Below are 16,422 nucleotides of genomic sequence, written 5' to 3'. Positions count from 1 at the left end.
AAATAGACAAACCTTTGGTTAATTTGATTTAAAAAAAAGAAAGAAGAAAACAAAATGGAATAAAAAAATGGAAAAAGTTGAATTCACCACCCACCAATGGGAAGGAAATTAAAGTAATAATTCAGAAATATTTTGCCCAACTGCATACTAATAAGTTTGACAATCTGAGTGAAATGGATGAATATTTATAAATACATAAATTGTCTAAGTTAAAAAGAAGATGAAATTAAATCCTTAAACAGTCCCATCATAGAAAAAGAAATTGAACAAGTCATCAATTAACTCCATGAGAAAACATTTCCAGTGCCAGATGGATTCAGAAGTTAATTTTACCAAACAGTCAAGAAACAATTAGTTCCAATTTTATACAAATTATTTGAAAAAAAATAAGGGGGAAAGGGATTCTGCCAAATTCCTTCTATGATACCAGTATGGTATGGAAGAGAAAGAAAATTATAGACTAATTTCCCTAATGAAAAAAAATAAAATATGTAAGGTCTGGGATGAGCTGGAGCAGACAATGTTAATCCAGGACATTTTTTTGAAGCTCCCTTCTTCCTAGCAGATCCTGGAGTCCAGTGAAGAGGGGGAGGATCTGGCATTATGTAGGGCATTTTTACAAAAGGTTATAAGCTTCCAGGCATGGATTGCTCTGATCCTGCTTTGGCAGAAACTTTCTGTTCAGGAGGATAAGGGAAGGAAGAGCAAGCACTTTGAAATTTTCTCACAAATTTTGATTCTAAGTCCCATAGTGGTAAGATGTTACAAGCCATGTAAACCCTAAACATAACTTTGTAGCATGATAGTGTATAACCTTGGACTGCAGCCGGTGCAGGTTTACCACTCATGGTACCACCAGTGTCTCAGAGAGGGAGAGTGAGTAGATAGGCACTCCTTGATGAAGTGTCCTATTGCCAGTCTCCAAGAGAATGATATCTCTGGGTATCATCTGCAATGCTAGAACTCTGGAAGAGGATGAACTTAGCCAGGTCTTTATCCATGGCAGAGGGTGGTTTACAAAAGATGATTTCCAAAAAATGATTTATCTGAGAGTCTGAGAGTCAATGTACCCACCCAGATGAAGCAGGGCACAGAAAATGATGTAATCTTTTGCCATGTTGGACTTAAGGGGAGTATGTAGTTCATAGAATGCTACCCATGGGCAATGTAACAGTGTGTAGAACACCACACAGGCACAGTGAGGATTGTTTTAGCCATTCCTTGAGGACCACCCCTGTGTCATAAGAGTTGGAGAATACCTGGAGTCAGATGCTAAACCACTCCCCAAGCACCACCCTTGTCCCACCCATCTGAAAGGTGTTTAAGCAGACTTCTGCAGAGGGCTGGCTCCTCCTTCATTCTTTGCTTTTTCCCCTTTTGAATCTCTCTAAGCCAGACCCATATGACTGGAACAATATGGCCCCAGCTCCATGTGGCTAGATCTATGTTGAGCTAAGTTTTTCTCCTCTTTTCTTTATCTCTTTTGGGCTCCCTGCCATTTCCTTCTCCCTTTTTTCCTCTAAATTTCTTCTCTTTTCCCTTTTCCCTATTTAACTATTTACATTCTTATTTACATTCATAAACCATAGTTTGTTCAGCCATTCCTCAATTGATGGACATACCCTCAATTTCCAATTTTTTGCCAATATAAAAAGGGCTGCTATAAATTTTTATACATATAGGTTCTTTCCCATAACTAAAGCAATGTAAATGAAAGAAAAAAGAGTCACAAAAGCCCAAAAGGGAATGTTGCACAATTACAATGAAAAAATCATATTCCAAAAGAATATATATGTAAAGAGACTTATTTGCTAAAGTAAGAAGTCCCTGACTTTTGAACTTTGGATATATTTTCAGACTTTTTTGCTAAATTATTTTGTTTTACTGATTTTAAAATGTTTTTATTTCTTTGACAACTTCTAGTTATGAAGGGGAGTATGACATATGCTGGAGGTGATGTCGAAAAGGTGGGACACTAGTCTACTGTCAGAACCTTGAATTATTTTAGAAAGCAATTTAAAATTATGACAAAAGACATAAAATTGCATATACCCTCTGACCCAACAATCCTGCTATTTGGCCTGTTTCCCCTGGTGATTAGAGAAAAAGGAAAAAAAAAGCCTTATATGTTTTAAAATATTCATAGTGGGGGCAGCTAGGTGGCACAGTGATTAGAGTACTGGCCCTGGAGTCACGATGACCTGAGTTCAAATTCAGCCTCAGTCACTGTGACCTTGGGCTAGTCATTTAACCCCATTACTTTAAATTTATAAAATTAAATAAAATCTCAATAATATATTCATAGTGGCTCTCTTTGTGCTGGCAAAGACCTAGAAATGGAGGGGATGCCCATCAATTGGGAAATGACCAAACAAGCTGTTGTATATAATTGTCAAGAAATACTATTGTACTATAAGAAACAATGTTCAGACTGATTTTAGAAAAATATGGAAAGATATGAAATAAAAAGTAAAATGAGCAGAACCAACAGAACTTTGTATGCAGTAATAGCACACTAGTGACTAAGGTATATTGAGATTTATAAAGATTTAAATCAATTACAAAGGACTAAAGGAAGAAGTTGCTATCTTCCAGATAAAGATATATAATAGATAAAGAACTGCTAAATAGAAGTATGCATACTATGGTGTTAAATATATATATATATATATATATATGCATATATAAACACATACATATACACATGTATGTCTTCCTAATGGTGGCTTTCTATTGTCTGGGGTGGGGATCAGTGCACAGCAGGGAAGAAAAATCTCAGAAGGAAACACATATAAACAGGGTACTCTTGAAAATAATGTTTAGTATTTATAACATAGTTTTTCAAAAAAAAATAGTAAGCAATGTAAAATGGAGAATTATGGTTTCATTCTGAATGTTGTTCTGTGTGCATGGAAATGTTCTTTTTGTCTTTTTGGATTTAAGTTAAAAATAAATCTTTTTTTAAAAATCTACTAATTGTTATATATAATGGCTCTTTGGGAAGGAGACAGGAAAGGAATACTTTGGATCACAGAAATCAGGACTATACGTGTGTGTGTGTGTGTGTGTGTAGTTCAAGGTATATAATCAAAGTCTTAGTCAAATGTAAGTTACAAAAAGGACATATATACAAATCAGACTATATCAAAAAATACACAGAGTTGATGAATTCTCTCACTCGGGTTGACCTCAGGTTAATGAAAGAAGCTCATATGTGTACTATTCAGAATTACTGATCAGAGTTAAGGCATTCATGGGCCAAACGTGGGCTCCAACAGTAAGGAAGACTCTTATCTCTACTGTCCCTTGTTGTTGTTTGTCCATAGTTCTTGAAGAGGACCTTGAAATCAGGAATGTGATTGAGGCCATGACATGCAAGTGAATTGGACTGCCAGCCTCACTTTTTTTCTGAAGCCATCTGGGAGCAGTGACCAGATATGGATCAGGATAGCTGGTGATAGCCCTAGAAGCAGTAGGATAAAATCTAATGCTAACCCTCTCTGCTCCAGGGATCAGGGACTTCTACTTGAGACTTTTGGTGAGCAATAAAAATTTTAGGAAAGGCATAAGAAACCCTGCAAGATATTCTCTGTCATTTTGATCCTAGCTAGGTTGAGGTTACAAAGATAAAGTCAGAGAAGCAAAATAAGCAAAACTTTTTAAAGGTTTCTAGAAATTTATAGAACTGTAAAATAATTAAGAGGGCAACTGGAAGATAAAAGGCCAGACCTTTAGTCTGGAAGGCCTGAGTTTAAATCCAGCCTCAGATACTTACTAGCTAAGTGACCCTAGACAAATTACTTAACTCTGTTTGCCTCAGTTTCCTCATTTGTAAAATGAGCTAAAGAAGGAATGGGGAATCACTCCAGTAGCTTTGCCATAAAAATCCAAATAGGGTCATGAGGAATTGTCCTCAACTAAAACACCTGAACAGCAATAGAAACAGAGAGTAAATCTGTTACTGAAATGTAGTATCTTTGCTGTAAATTTTCAGATTATGGTAAGAAGATATTTATAAGGCTAAAATACTTTAAAGAGGAGATGAAAATATGAGAATGTGTTCTATAAACCTGTGGGATGTAGTTAACTGAAAGCAGCATCTTATATAATTTGTGGAACAAGCAGCTTGGAATTAGGATTTTGAATAATCTTCCTACTTATTGTAAATTCAACTTTAAGTTCATTGAATTTGTCCTAAAAAACTGAATTATAATTTGATCTCATTTAGTATTGTGATAATTGAACTTCTGTAAATGAATCAGGCCTGAATGAAAAATGCACTAGATATATGGTATTAGAGACTATATGAATAAACAATACAGTCAATTTATACTTTTTAAAAATGCAATTAGTATAGAATGCCCAATGGATGGATGAAGTGATTTGCTATATAAAGTGACTCAGACATACATTCAAACAAACTGATGTTATTTAACTGGTAAAAAGTTTTGCATTATGTTTGAAAGTTTCTTTATATTGTTTATTTTATTGTCATGCTTGTAATTTGTCTCGTTGTGATTTGGGGGAAATGATGTAGTTTCCCTACAAAGTCTGCTTCATTAGCTTTGCTTCCACAGGGGGTGTATGAGATTATGAATCTGCTAAATTGGTTCAACTTTAATGACACTGAGGGAAGCATAGAATTGTGCATGTCTTTTTTGTTTTGTTTATTTTTTTATATACTTGTTGCAACATGTGTTTTTTTTTTCTCCCTGTATCACGGACTTGTTTGATGGTACAAGTCTGAGTCGCCTGACCTATAGACCCTGATGCTTATTCAGTTTGATTCCACTGATCATGAGTTACCACTATTATGATCTCTATATTTCCTTAAAATAATTGTGTCAAATTCTTGATAAGATGGGCAGTAATGAAAATGCCTCCATTGACTTGGGTTATTTTGAACCTTAACCAAATTCTTGCTTCTGCTCCTATAGAAATTCTGGATTTTAAGCCCTCAAAGGCGGAGATGGGGGTGGGGGGGTATTGTGGGAAAATGTTATTTCACTGTTTGAACCAAACCCTGTGTGACTGAGAAAGCAGACCTGTTGTTTACAGACCAGATTTCTTTAATGATTAATCTAGAACTAAGGTTGTGCTGACATTTCAGATACAAAGATTATTTAGTTTTTTCTCACTGTATTTCTCCAGCATCCCACTGATCTTATGTGAAAATTGCCTCCATGCTGGCCAACCGATTGATGTTATGTTTTTTTTTTTAATTTGAATCCTATATAATGTGCAACTTGCAAATACCTTGGGGGAGGTGGGCCAACCCTTTTTCAACTCTCCCCTCTGCTGGATGAGTGAATCAACTACATTCTAGATGATTTCATTGTTGGGTGTTCTTCGCTACATCACCAATCGATCATACCACTGAAACCAAAATGACAACCTAAATGGTGCAATCTGTAACACATATGGCCCAATATAGAGCAACATCTGAGAGGGGACATGTCCAGTGACATGCAGGCCATAAACAACATGGAAAAAAAAGTATATTGTTTTCTGTGTCATGCAGCTTTTAATTACAACCAACAAAGCACGGCCAACTAACAGTTCTCTGCAAAAATAACTGACAACGAGCCAAGTCAACTGCAGCATTGCTACAGGAACATAATCAGCGAACATCACAGGAAACTAAGGAGCACATGCAGACAGTCAGTAATGCCCACGTGCAACAAACAATGTAGGACATTTGACACAAGATCTATTTCCCATGGGCAATCCCTCTCTCTACTGCTTCACCGAATCTGATCAGAAAATCTTTCTATGATGGTGAACAGTCTCTTTTTGCTCACTCTTTGCTCTCTCCCCCTGCACATGAGAATGTCCCATAACTCTCCTCAGGTTGATATCTTTCAGTTGTGTCTGACTTCAAAACCCAATTTCGGGTCTTCTGTGGTGGTTTGCAGTTTCCTTCTCCAGCTCATTTTACAGACAAAGAACCTGACAGGAGATGTTAACAAATGTGGTCCAGGAGGCACAGTTAGTCTCTGAGACCAGATTTGAATTCATGAAGATAAGTCTTTCTGACTCTAAGCCCAGCACTCTGGACTACACTCCCTAATTCTCCCCCCTCTACATAGTAGGTGATTGTCAGTAGTGACAATTGGCTCTCTCCATTCTCTGGGGGCTCTTTGTAAATAGGAAAGGTATCTAGTCTCTCAATAACTGGGTATGGGTTAACTTTCCATGGTCACTCAACTTGCAAGTCCTTTGAATGCCTGGGCGTTCCAGAAGAAATCTTTCTCTGTGTTAAAAGATTTTGACAATCTATCATCATAATAACCTGTGTTTTTGTCACTGCTCTTCTGAGAAGAAACCCTGGTTAGCTGCTATGCACCTATCACCTAATTCACCTGAGAAATGCACATAGTATTGACATCATTTCCTTGATTTAAGTGACAAAAAAGCAAGTCAATTGGTAGGCATGATTTTTCCTCAAACATGAAAAACTATAGTGTAAAGCTCGATGCATTCGTGCTGGAATTGTATGCACACACTAGACACATGTTGACTCAATTAGATGTTTTGTTCATGTTTCATATTTCCCAACATGTTTAACATTGTTGCTTGAATTAGTAGCTGCAGGAAACAAGTACCAAATGGAAAACAATCCAATGTAATTGCCCACAAGGGTTACAGAGCATTCATCTCCTCCCCAAATATCAGGCTTCTCCAAAGGGAAAGGATGAGACTCATTTCTCTCTCTCTGTCTCTGTCTCTGTCTCTGTCTCTGTCTCTCTCTCTCTCTCTCTCTCTCTCTCTCTCACACACATACACACACTTTAATAAAGAATACTTAAAATTTTACTCTTCAATATTCTCTTATATCCGTATTGTTTAAATTGGGTATCATTTCTAATCCTCAAAAGGAGTAAACCCTCCCACGTCCCCAGCATATTCCAAGACCTCCTCTTAAGCTAAACTATGACTTCTCATACATAGGTTCAACACAGGATACCTACATAACATTTCTATCATCTTTGGTACAGAAATGCTGATGCTGATTTGATATCCATTATAGAGTAATCTGTCATGGAAATCCTTTCAAATCTCTCATTTCAATAAACATCAAAGCAAGGATAAGGAAATCACTCATTCAGGAAAGTCAATCTTGTAGGTCAGGTCAGCAATTATCTGTTCAATGCTTACATCATTGCTGTGGCTTGCAGCAGCAATCTCCCTCCTGGAGGGGAGCTGAGAATAAGGAGTCAAGCCACTACTGCCTTATGCCTCCAGCTCAATTTTATTACTGCTTAGCTATTACACATATACTGTTAGGTCTCCTGGGGTAGAACAAAGAATAATGAGGGAATGGGGGGAGTGCACAAGCGGGGTATGTACAGCATCTTGCATTACAGGATAAGGGGGTATGTTAGGGAGGAGGTGATAAAACACAGCTGTGTGTAGTGCCCTTGGTCTGTGGGCTAGAATGTCCAGCTCCCAAAGACTCCAGCACACCTTATCTTTCAGGGAGGCATGCCAGCTCCCGAGACTGTCCGGGTGGTGGTTTACCTGGAAATGATTTGCATCATGGCTGTTAGAATAGCCTGTGTTCCCACACATCTTGGAACTGTGCATCTGGAAGGAATAATTTTTCCCATAAATTTTTAGAAAAATTTTCTGGTCAAATGAATTGATTTATCACATTTCATCTTTACTCATTCATTCTTTGTCTTCATTTGTTATACATCTAGAGAGATGAGAGTCATTGACTGAGATGAGAGAATAAGAGAAAATAAGAACTCATGGCTACACCCCTGATCTTTGAGGTAAGACTACCTGGCTCCAAATTCTGCTCTGGGCACTCATTAACTGCACTGTCTCAGGTAAGTCAATCCACCTCCTTTGGCCTCTCTTAAAAGATGGGGTGAAGTCCATTCTATAAGAGGTTCATTCTAGATCTAAATATCTAACTATGGACCTGTGGATCTATTTAGTGACCTAAGGAATGAATAGCAAAGAGGGAATTTGAGATACTAGATGGAGTCCATACATTGGAAAAGGTTGGCAGTGGAAGGTGGCCTAACCACACCCAGATCTAAAATCAAAACTGTTTGCTATTGGCTAAGAAATAGAGTTAAGAAACTTTGTAAATGATTATTGTAATCTATCATTTGATAAACTCATAGATTCCAGCTTCTGGGATAAGAACTCATTTTTTGATAGAAACTATTGGGAAAACTGGAAGATGGTATAGAAGAAACTAAGCATACACCAGCATCTCACACCCTATACCAAGATATGGTCAAAATAGGTACAGTGTTTAGACATAAACGTTTATATCATAAACCTATTGGGACAACAAATCTAAGAGATCTATAGAAAGGGGAGCAGTTTCTGTCCAAAGAAGATAGGTTCATTATAGAATGAAAAATTGATAATTTTATTACATTCAATTGAAAATTTACTTCACAAATAAAACCAATGCAAACAATGCAACCAACAATAAAAAGCATACAGTAAGTTGGGAAATAATTTTTATAGCTATTGCTTTTGATAAAGTATTCTTTTCTAAAGTTTATAGAGAACTGAATCAAATTTATAAGAATAGATGTCAGTTCCCTAGTTGATAAATGATCAAAGGATATGACCAGATAGTTCACAGGTGAAGAAATTAAAGTTATCTATGGCCATATGAAAATTAATGCCCTAAATCGTTATTGTTGAGAAATTCAAATTAAAGCAATTCTGAGTTATCACTGCACACCGATCAGGTTGGCCAATATGACAAAAATGGGAAATGATCAATGTTGGAGGGGATGTGGAAAAACTGGGACATTAATGCATTGTTGGTGAAGTTGTGAACTTATCCATTCTTTCTGGAGAGCAGTTTGCAACTATGCCTTATGGGCAATAGAACTCTGCATATTCCTTGATTCAAAACTACCACTGCTAGGTCTGTGAGACCAAAAAGAGGGTAAAAAATACACAAATACAAAAATATTTCTAGTAATAGTTTTCATGGTGGGAAAGAAGTTGGAAATTCAGGCAATTCCCATCAATTGGGGAATGACTGCACATATTGTGGTATATAAATGTGATGGAGTACTATTGTTCTGTAAGAAATCAGAAAAGCCTAGAAACTTGCATGAACTGATGCTGAGTGAAGTGAGCAGAAGAGGAAGAATTTTGTGTACACTTACAGCAACATTATGTGATGATCAACTATGATGGACTTGCTTATCTCAGCAGTACAATAATCAAAGAAATTTCTTTTTTCTTAGATTTTTGCCAGGCAAATGTGGTTAAGTGGCTTGCCCCAGGCCACACAGCTAGGTAATTATTAAATTTCTGAGACCGGATTTGAACCCAGGTACTCCTGACTCCAGGGCTGGTGCTTTATCCACTGCGCCACCTAGCTGCCCCCAATCAAAGACATTTCTAAAGAACTTGTGATGAAAAGTACCAGCCACATCCAGAGAAAGAACTATGGAGTCTGAATGCAGACCAAAGCTTATGATTTTCAGTTTTCAAAATTTGTTTTATAGCTGCAGGAAACAAGGGGAAAGTTTGAGGCTTTTCCTCTTATTTTTTTTTCTTTTTTCCTACCCTTTTTGATTTTATTCTTCTTTCTCATCATGATTAATATGGACTATGTTTAACATAGTTATAAATGTATAACATATATCAGATTACTTTTTTGTTAGGGCAAAGAAAGGGAGTGAGGGAGAACAATGTGAAACTCAATAATTTTTGAAAACTATCTTTGCATGTGATTGGAAAAATAAAATTTTAAGAGTAAATATTGGCAGTGACAGAGAGAGAGAGAGAGAGAGAGAGAGAGAGAGAGAGAGACTGAAAGAGGAAAGGAAAAAAGGAAGGAGGGAGGGAAAGGGGCTTTGTTCAAAAGGAGTGCCATAGATGGAGGAAGATAGAGAACATGATAAGTGTGGTAAAACCACTGAAATTAGAGATTAGAATACCCATTCAATGACTGAGTGCAGTGATTATAGCAGTAACCTCAACTACTATCTGATTTTGAATACTCCAAGGATAATGACTGTGACAACTCTTGGACACTTAGACATTCTGCATGCTTGACTTGAGACTACTGAAATCTGAGTCAAATTTGTGATTGTTTTATGACTTTCCTTCAAGGTTAATTTAATGTCTGTGACCCTATTTACAGATGATGAAACTGAGGCAAATCGGCTTAAGAGATTTGCCCAGGTCAGATAGCTGGTGTCTGAGGCCAGATTTGAGTTAAAGAAAATGAGTCTTCCCTACTCCAACCCAGAACTCTATCCACTATGAGATCTAGCTGTTCTATGGATATCTATATATCTGCAAGTATATTAATATTCAATATCTGTATCTCTTCACTTTGAGAATACACTCAGATACTGGACCCAGAAAATCTAAGATGAATTTATTCAGCATTGAACTGACTCATTTACCTGACTTCAGCTTTAACAACTCATAACTGTAGAAGTACTAAATTTGTGGTGACAAATTCTAATTTTTAAAGACTTATGCTTTCAAGCATTTTTTGTGCCTCTTTTCCAAATTTTCTTTGAATAATTTTGTTGACTTGCTGTCCTTTCTTTCCCTCAATTTCCCTCTACTACTCTTTACATTTTTAAAATTATATTTTGTCCCTTTTAAAAACCTCTTATTCACTTCACGAAATCTAGGTGAACTGTACCCAAGTTGCATTTGTCTTTATGGCTTTGTTTGGAATGATTTTATGGTCATTCTCTTCCCCACAAGTGGATTTAGACAGTTTATCACCATGGAACAGGGCTAGATTCTGCTGTTGAGGCCATTTTGTATCTTCTAGTGGCCAAAAGGTTACTCATCCTTAAAGTATGGAGTGTTAACAATCAAAGGACTATATTCTAATTTAATTCAAGCCAATGACTCAATGAGCATTTATTAATAATCCAGGTTAACAACATAGAAATACAATGAATGCGGTGTTCCCTATTCACAACATCCAATATATATTACTTGTGTGCCTCAGGAAGTTGATATGTCTGACTTTCAATCACTGAGAAGGCAATATAGAAATGCATGCCATTATTCTACAGCAGGACCTGGGAGAGGAAGTGGGGATGGCTCAGTGCAGCTCATCTCCACGATTTCCACAAGGCAGAGAAGAGTCCCATAGATCCTCAGATCTAGTGTGTTTATTCCCACAAGTCGGTTCAGGGTACAGGAAAATGATGAGTTGGATTTGAACTCAGGTCTCTATCCACTGTAGCACCACCTAGCCACCCCATCTCTGGCTTCTTAGCCAAGGCCTGTTTCTGTTCTGAAGAACATTTTCACCTACCCTGAGACAGACTGTGGGCATGGAAGTTCATGAAGCACATGCTCTGAGTCTGTCCCACTGACCAAGTTTGACTCTAAGACCGAATATAGTTGTTTCAGTTTGACTTTAACTCAAAGGTCTTTCAATAGAGTTTAAAATCTCAAACCACTTTAACAATCTATATTATTTCATTCCTCCCATTCTATACCAATTTATCAGAATGAAACAACACGGAGTGACTAGGTGGTGCAGTGGATAGAGCACCAGCCCTGGAGTCAGAATATCTGAGTTCAAATCTGACCTGAGAAACTTAAAAAATTTCCTAGCTGTGTGTCCTTGGGCAAGCCACTTAACCCCATTTGCCTTGCAAAAACTTAAAAAAAGAATGTAACAACACACAAAATCCTCAGTACTTCCCCAAACTCTTGCTTTTTTTACTTTCTTCTTTTCCAAAGCACCTATCATCCCTGTGGCTGGGACTCTTTCCCTTCAAGGCTAAATCTCCTCCACAGGCGACTGGGCCACTCCTCCAACTAGACACTTAGAGTTAAAGTAGAAATCATCCGTCCTATAATTTCTCAATCTTAATCATTGTCTCCCTTCCCATTCTCTCTTTTCCTTTCTAAACTTTCCCAGCCCAGCTTGAAGACACACCCCCTCCTCTCTCCAGCTCCATCCACTAGCATGGTTACTGCTGGCTCAGTGGGGATGGGGCCAAGCTCCAAGAGAGAGATGCTGATGCTACAGATCGTCCTCCCCACTCCACACCTTCCCTAAACTCCGGGGCTCAACTCTCAGTTCCTCCACAGTTTCAAACTTAAGCAGAGTCCCCCAACCCAGAAATAACTACACCAGACTTCACACGAACTTCTGGACAGAGCCACAATGGTGGCACAAAGCTAATCTGCTCAAGAGCTTTTCTTTATCAAAGATAAATGAAGTCTCTACTCTGACATTCACGCTACAGATCCAACTAAGAAAAAGAGAAGATTCAAAGAAGTTTTCAGCTACAGCCATCATGGATGACCTTCAGTGAAGGACTGTCTCTTTGGGGAAAAGGGGAAGTAAAGTCCAGGAGGAAGGGGATGGGGAAAGGCAGCAGGAGGCTATTAGCCCCAGTGCATTCCAGGTACTGACAACTTAATAATAAAAGAGGTCCCAGCAGCTAGTTAGCCAACCAGCAGGGAGGATCCCAACCCCCAAAAAGTCTGAACCCTGAAAACACCTGGCTAAAAGACAGGACTGGTTTGGGAACAATACACTGTTAAATCAGAACCAGGACATAAAGCAGGGGGAACAAACCTCTACAAAGGCAAGACCTGAACTGCATATGCAACATCTTGGTCAACGACAAGCTAGACATCAGATCCCAGTCCCAGAAAAAAAAAAAGCTTGTATCTATCTTTTCTTCAAGGAGTACTTTATAATTGAGTCAATATAATTTTTTTGTATTATGGTGACTGAACCTCAAGTATATTGAGCTTTTTTACTTTAAGAAAGATTTTATGTATTTTGAATTTTACAATTTTTCCCCTATTCTTGCTTCCCTCCCTCCACCTCCCACAGAAAGTAGTCTGCTAGTCTTTAAATTTTTTTCCACAGTATACTATGATCCAAGTTGAATGTGATGAGAGAGAAATCATATTCTTAAGGAAGAAAAATAAAGTAAAAAAATAGTAAAATTACCTAATAAGATATTTTTTCCCTAAAATTGAAGGTAATAATCTTTGGTCTTTGTTCAAACTCTACATTTATTTCTCTGGATACATATGGAATTCTCCATTATAGATAGCCCAAAATTGTCCCTGATTGTTGCACTTAGGGAATGCTCAAGTCCATCAAAGTTGGCTATAACCCTCATGTTGCTATTAGGATGTACAATGTTTTTCCTGGTTCTGCTCATCTCGCATTAGTTCATGCAAATATTTCCTTGCTTCTCTGAATTACCATTCCCCCTGGTTTCTAATAGAACAATAGTGTTCCATGATATACATATACCACAGTTTGTTAAACCATTCCCCAAATGAAGATTTACTTAATTTCCAATTCTTTGCCACCACAAACAGGGCTGCTATAAATATTTTTGCACAAGTGATATTTTTACCCTTTTTCATAATCTCTTCAAGGTACAGACACAGTAGTAGTATAGCTGGAACAAAGGGTATGCACATTTTGTTGCCCTTTAGGCATAATGCCAAATTGTTCTCCAGAAAGTTTGGATGAGTTCACAGCTCCACCAATCATGTGTTATTGTCCCAGATTACCCACATCCCTTCCAACATTGATCATTGTACTTTATGGTCATCTTGGCCAGTCTGAGAGATGTGAGGTGGTACCTCAGAGATGCTTTAATTTGTATTTCTCTAATAAATAGTGATTTATAACAATTTTTCATATGACTATGGATCACTTTGATTTCCTCATCTTTAAATTGCCTTTGCATATCCTTTGACCATTTGACAATTGGGGAATGGCTTGTTTTATTGAAAATTTGACTCAGTTCTCTGTATATTTTAGAAATGAGTCCTTTGTCAGAAATACTAGTTGTAAAAATTGTTTCCCAATTTACTACAGTTCTTTTGATCATGGCTTTTTAATTTAATGTAATCAAAGTTATCTAGTTTGTTTTTAATGATGTTCTCCATCTCTTCTTCGATCAAAAATTCATTCCCTTTCCATTGATCTGAGAGGTATACTACTCCTTGATCCTCTAGTTTCTTTATAATATTGGTTTTGTTATATATCTAAATCTTGTATCCATTTTGATCTTATCTTTGTATAGGGTGTGAAGTGTTGGTCTATTCCAAGGTTCTTCCATACTGACTTCCAAATTTCCCAACAGTTTTTATCTAAGAGAGAGTTTTTATCCCAATAGCTGGACTATTTGGGTTTATCAAAGATCAGATTACTGTAATAATTTCCTGCTATTACACCTAATCTATTCCACTGATATACCACTCTATTTCTTAGCCAATGCCAGACAGTTTTGATGACTGATGCTTTATAATATAATTTCAGATCTGGTAAGGCTAAGCCACCTTTTTTCACTGAATCCCTGGAAATTCAGGACTTTTTATTTCTCCATAGGAATTTACTTACAATTTTTTCTAACTACTTAAAGTAATTTTTTGGAATTTTGATTGGCATAGCACTAAAGAGGTAGTTTAGTTGTGGTAGAATTGTCACTTTTATTATATTAGCTCGATCTATCCACGAGCAGTTGATGTTTGCTCAGTTATTTAAATCTGATTTTATTTATTTATTTGTGTGAGAAGTGTTTTGTAGTTGTTTACAAAAAGTTTCTGGGTCTGCCTTGGCAGGTAGACTCCCAGGTATTTTACATTGTTTGAGGTTAATTTGAATGGGATTTTTACTTTCTAGCTCTTTCAACTATATCTTGCTAGTCATTTATAGAAATGTTGAGGATTTATAAGGGTTTATCTTATATCCTTTGCTAAAGTTTATATGACTTTGCTAAAGTTGCTAATTATTTCTAGTACTTTTTTAAATGATGTTTTTTTTGGAATTCTCTAGGTATACCACCATGTCATCTGCAAAGAGTGAGAGTTTTGTCTCTTCCTTCCCAATTCTAATTCCTTCAATTCCTTTTACTTCTCTTATTGCTGAAGCTAACATTTCTAAATACAATATCAAATAATAGTGGTGATAAGAGGCATCCTTCTTTCACTCTGATCTTATTGGAAATGCCTTTAGCCTCTCCCCATTGAATATAATTCTTGTTGATGGTTCCAGATAGATACTGCTTATTCTAAGGGACAAACTATTTATTCCTACACTCTCTAGTGTTTTTAGTAGGAATTGGTGATGCATTTTGTCAAAAGTTTTTCAGCATCTATTGATATAATCTTATGATTTCTAATAGGATTTTTAGTGATATAATTAATTACAGTTTTGCTAATATTGAACCAACCCTGCATTCCTGGGATAAATCTTACTTGATCATAATGCATTATTCTAGTGATAACTTGTTGTAATCCCTTTGCTAAGATTTTATTTAAGATTTTTGCATCTAATTCATCAGGGAGATAGGCCTATAATTTTCTTTCTGTTTTAACTCTTCATGGTTTAGGTATGAGCACCATAATCATCTCATAGAAAGAGTTATCACGGTTCTGTTTTATTCATTAAAATTTTCTTAGTATAGCATTAGATAGTCAAGCAAATAGAGATACTTTCATTTCCTCTTTGAGTGTCTTCACCTTTAATTTATTTCAATTGTTTTAATGCAATTGCTAACATTTCCAGAATTATAAAAATAATACCAGAGAGAGCAAGCATCTTTGATTTATTCCTATATCTTTTCAGAAATCTTCTGGTTTATTCCTTTTGTTAATGATATGTATTTTTTGGCTTTGTCAGAATATTTTTCCTGAGATTACGTCTATACTTTGTAAAGACTATTTTTAAATGTATAAATGCATGTTGTATTTTGTCAAAGGCCTTTTTGTTGTATCAATTGTATCATGTAGTTTGAGATACTTCATTTTTTCCTTTGTTGATATTTTATTTTATTTTTCCAATCCCTTGTTAGGAAAGTTTTTCAACATTTGTGCACTTGTATATTTATAACTTGTACAATTTTTCTTCGGATTCTGTGACTTTTTTGTCTTTCCTTTGTTTGGATGTGAGTGGCTTGGCCAAAGCAGGTCACCCAGTGCTGTCCTTGATCTCTGAACTGCTGAGAGGACCTGCATCCATTCTAGTTGAGCAACTCACAATGTTGTTGCTAATGTGTGCGTTGTTCTCTTGGTTCTGCTCCCCTCACTCAGCATCAATTCCTGCAATTATTTCCAAGCTTCTCTAGAGTTAGATAACTCATGGCTTCTTATAGAAAATAGAACTTCATAACATTCATATACCATAACTTGTTCAGACATTCTCCAGTTGATGGACATCCCTTCCAATTCTTAACCACTACAAAAAGAACTTCTACAAATATTTTGGAACCTGTGGGACTTTTCCCATTTTTTATGATTTCTTTGGGAATAAACCTTGTATTGATATTGCTGGATCAAAGGGTATGATTAGTTTTATTGCCCTTTGGGTAAAAGTACTATATTGCTCTCCAGAATGGTTGAATTAGTTCACAACTCCACGAAAATGCATTAATGCCCCAATCCTCCCACAACCTCTCCAAC

Source organism: Macrotis lagotis, chromosome X (assembly GCF_037893015.1).
Source record: "Macrotis lagotis isolate mMagLag1 chromosome X, bilby.v1.9.chrom.fasta, whole genome shotgun sequence".
Classification (NCBI taxonomy): domain Eukaryota; kingdom Metazoa; phylum Chordata; class Mammalia; order Peramelemorphia; family Peramelidae; genus Macrotis; species Macrotis lagotis.
The sequence above is the reverse complement of the archived record's forward strand: the minus strand, read 5'-3'. Positions refer to the sequence as shown.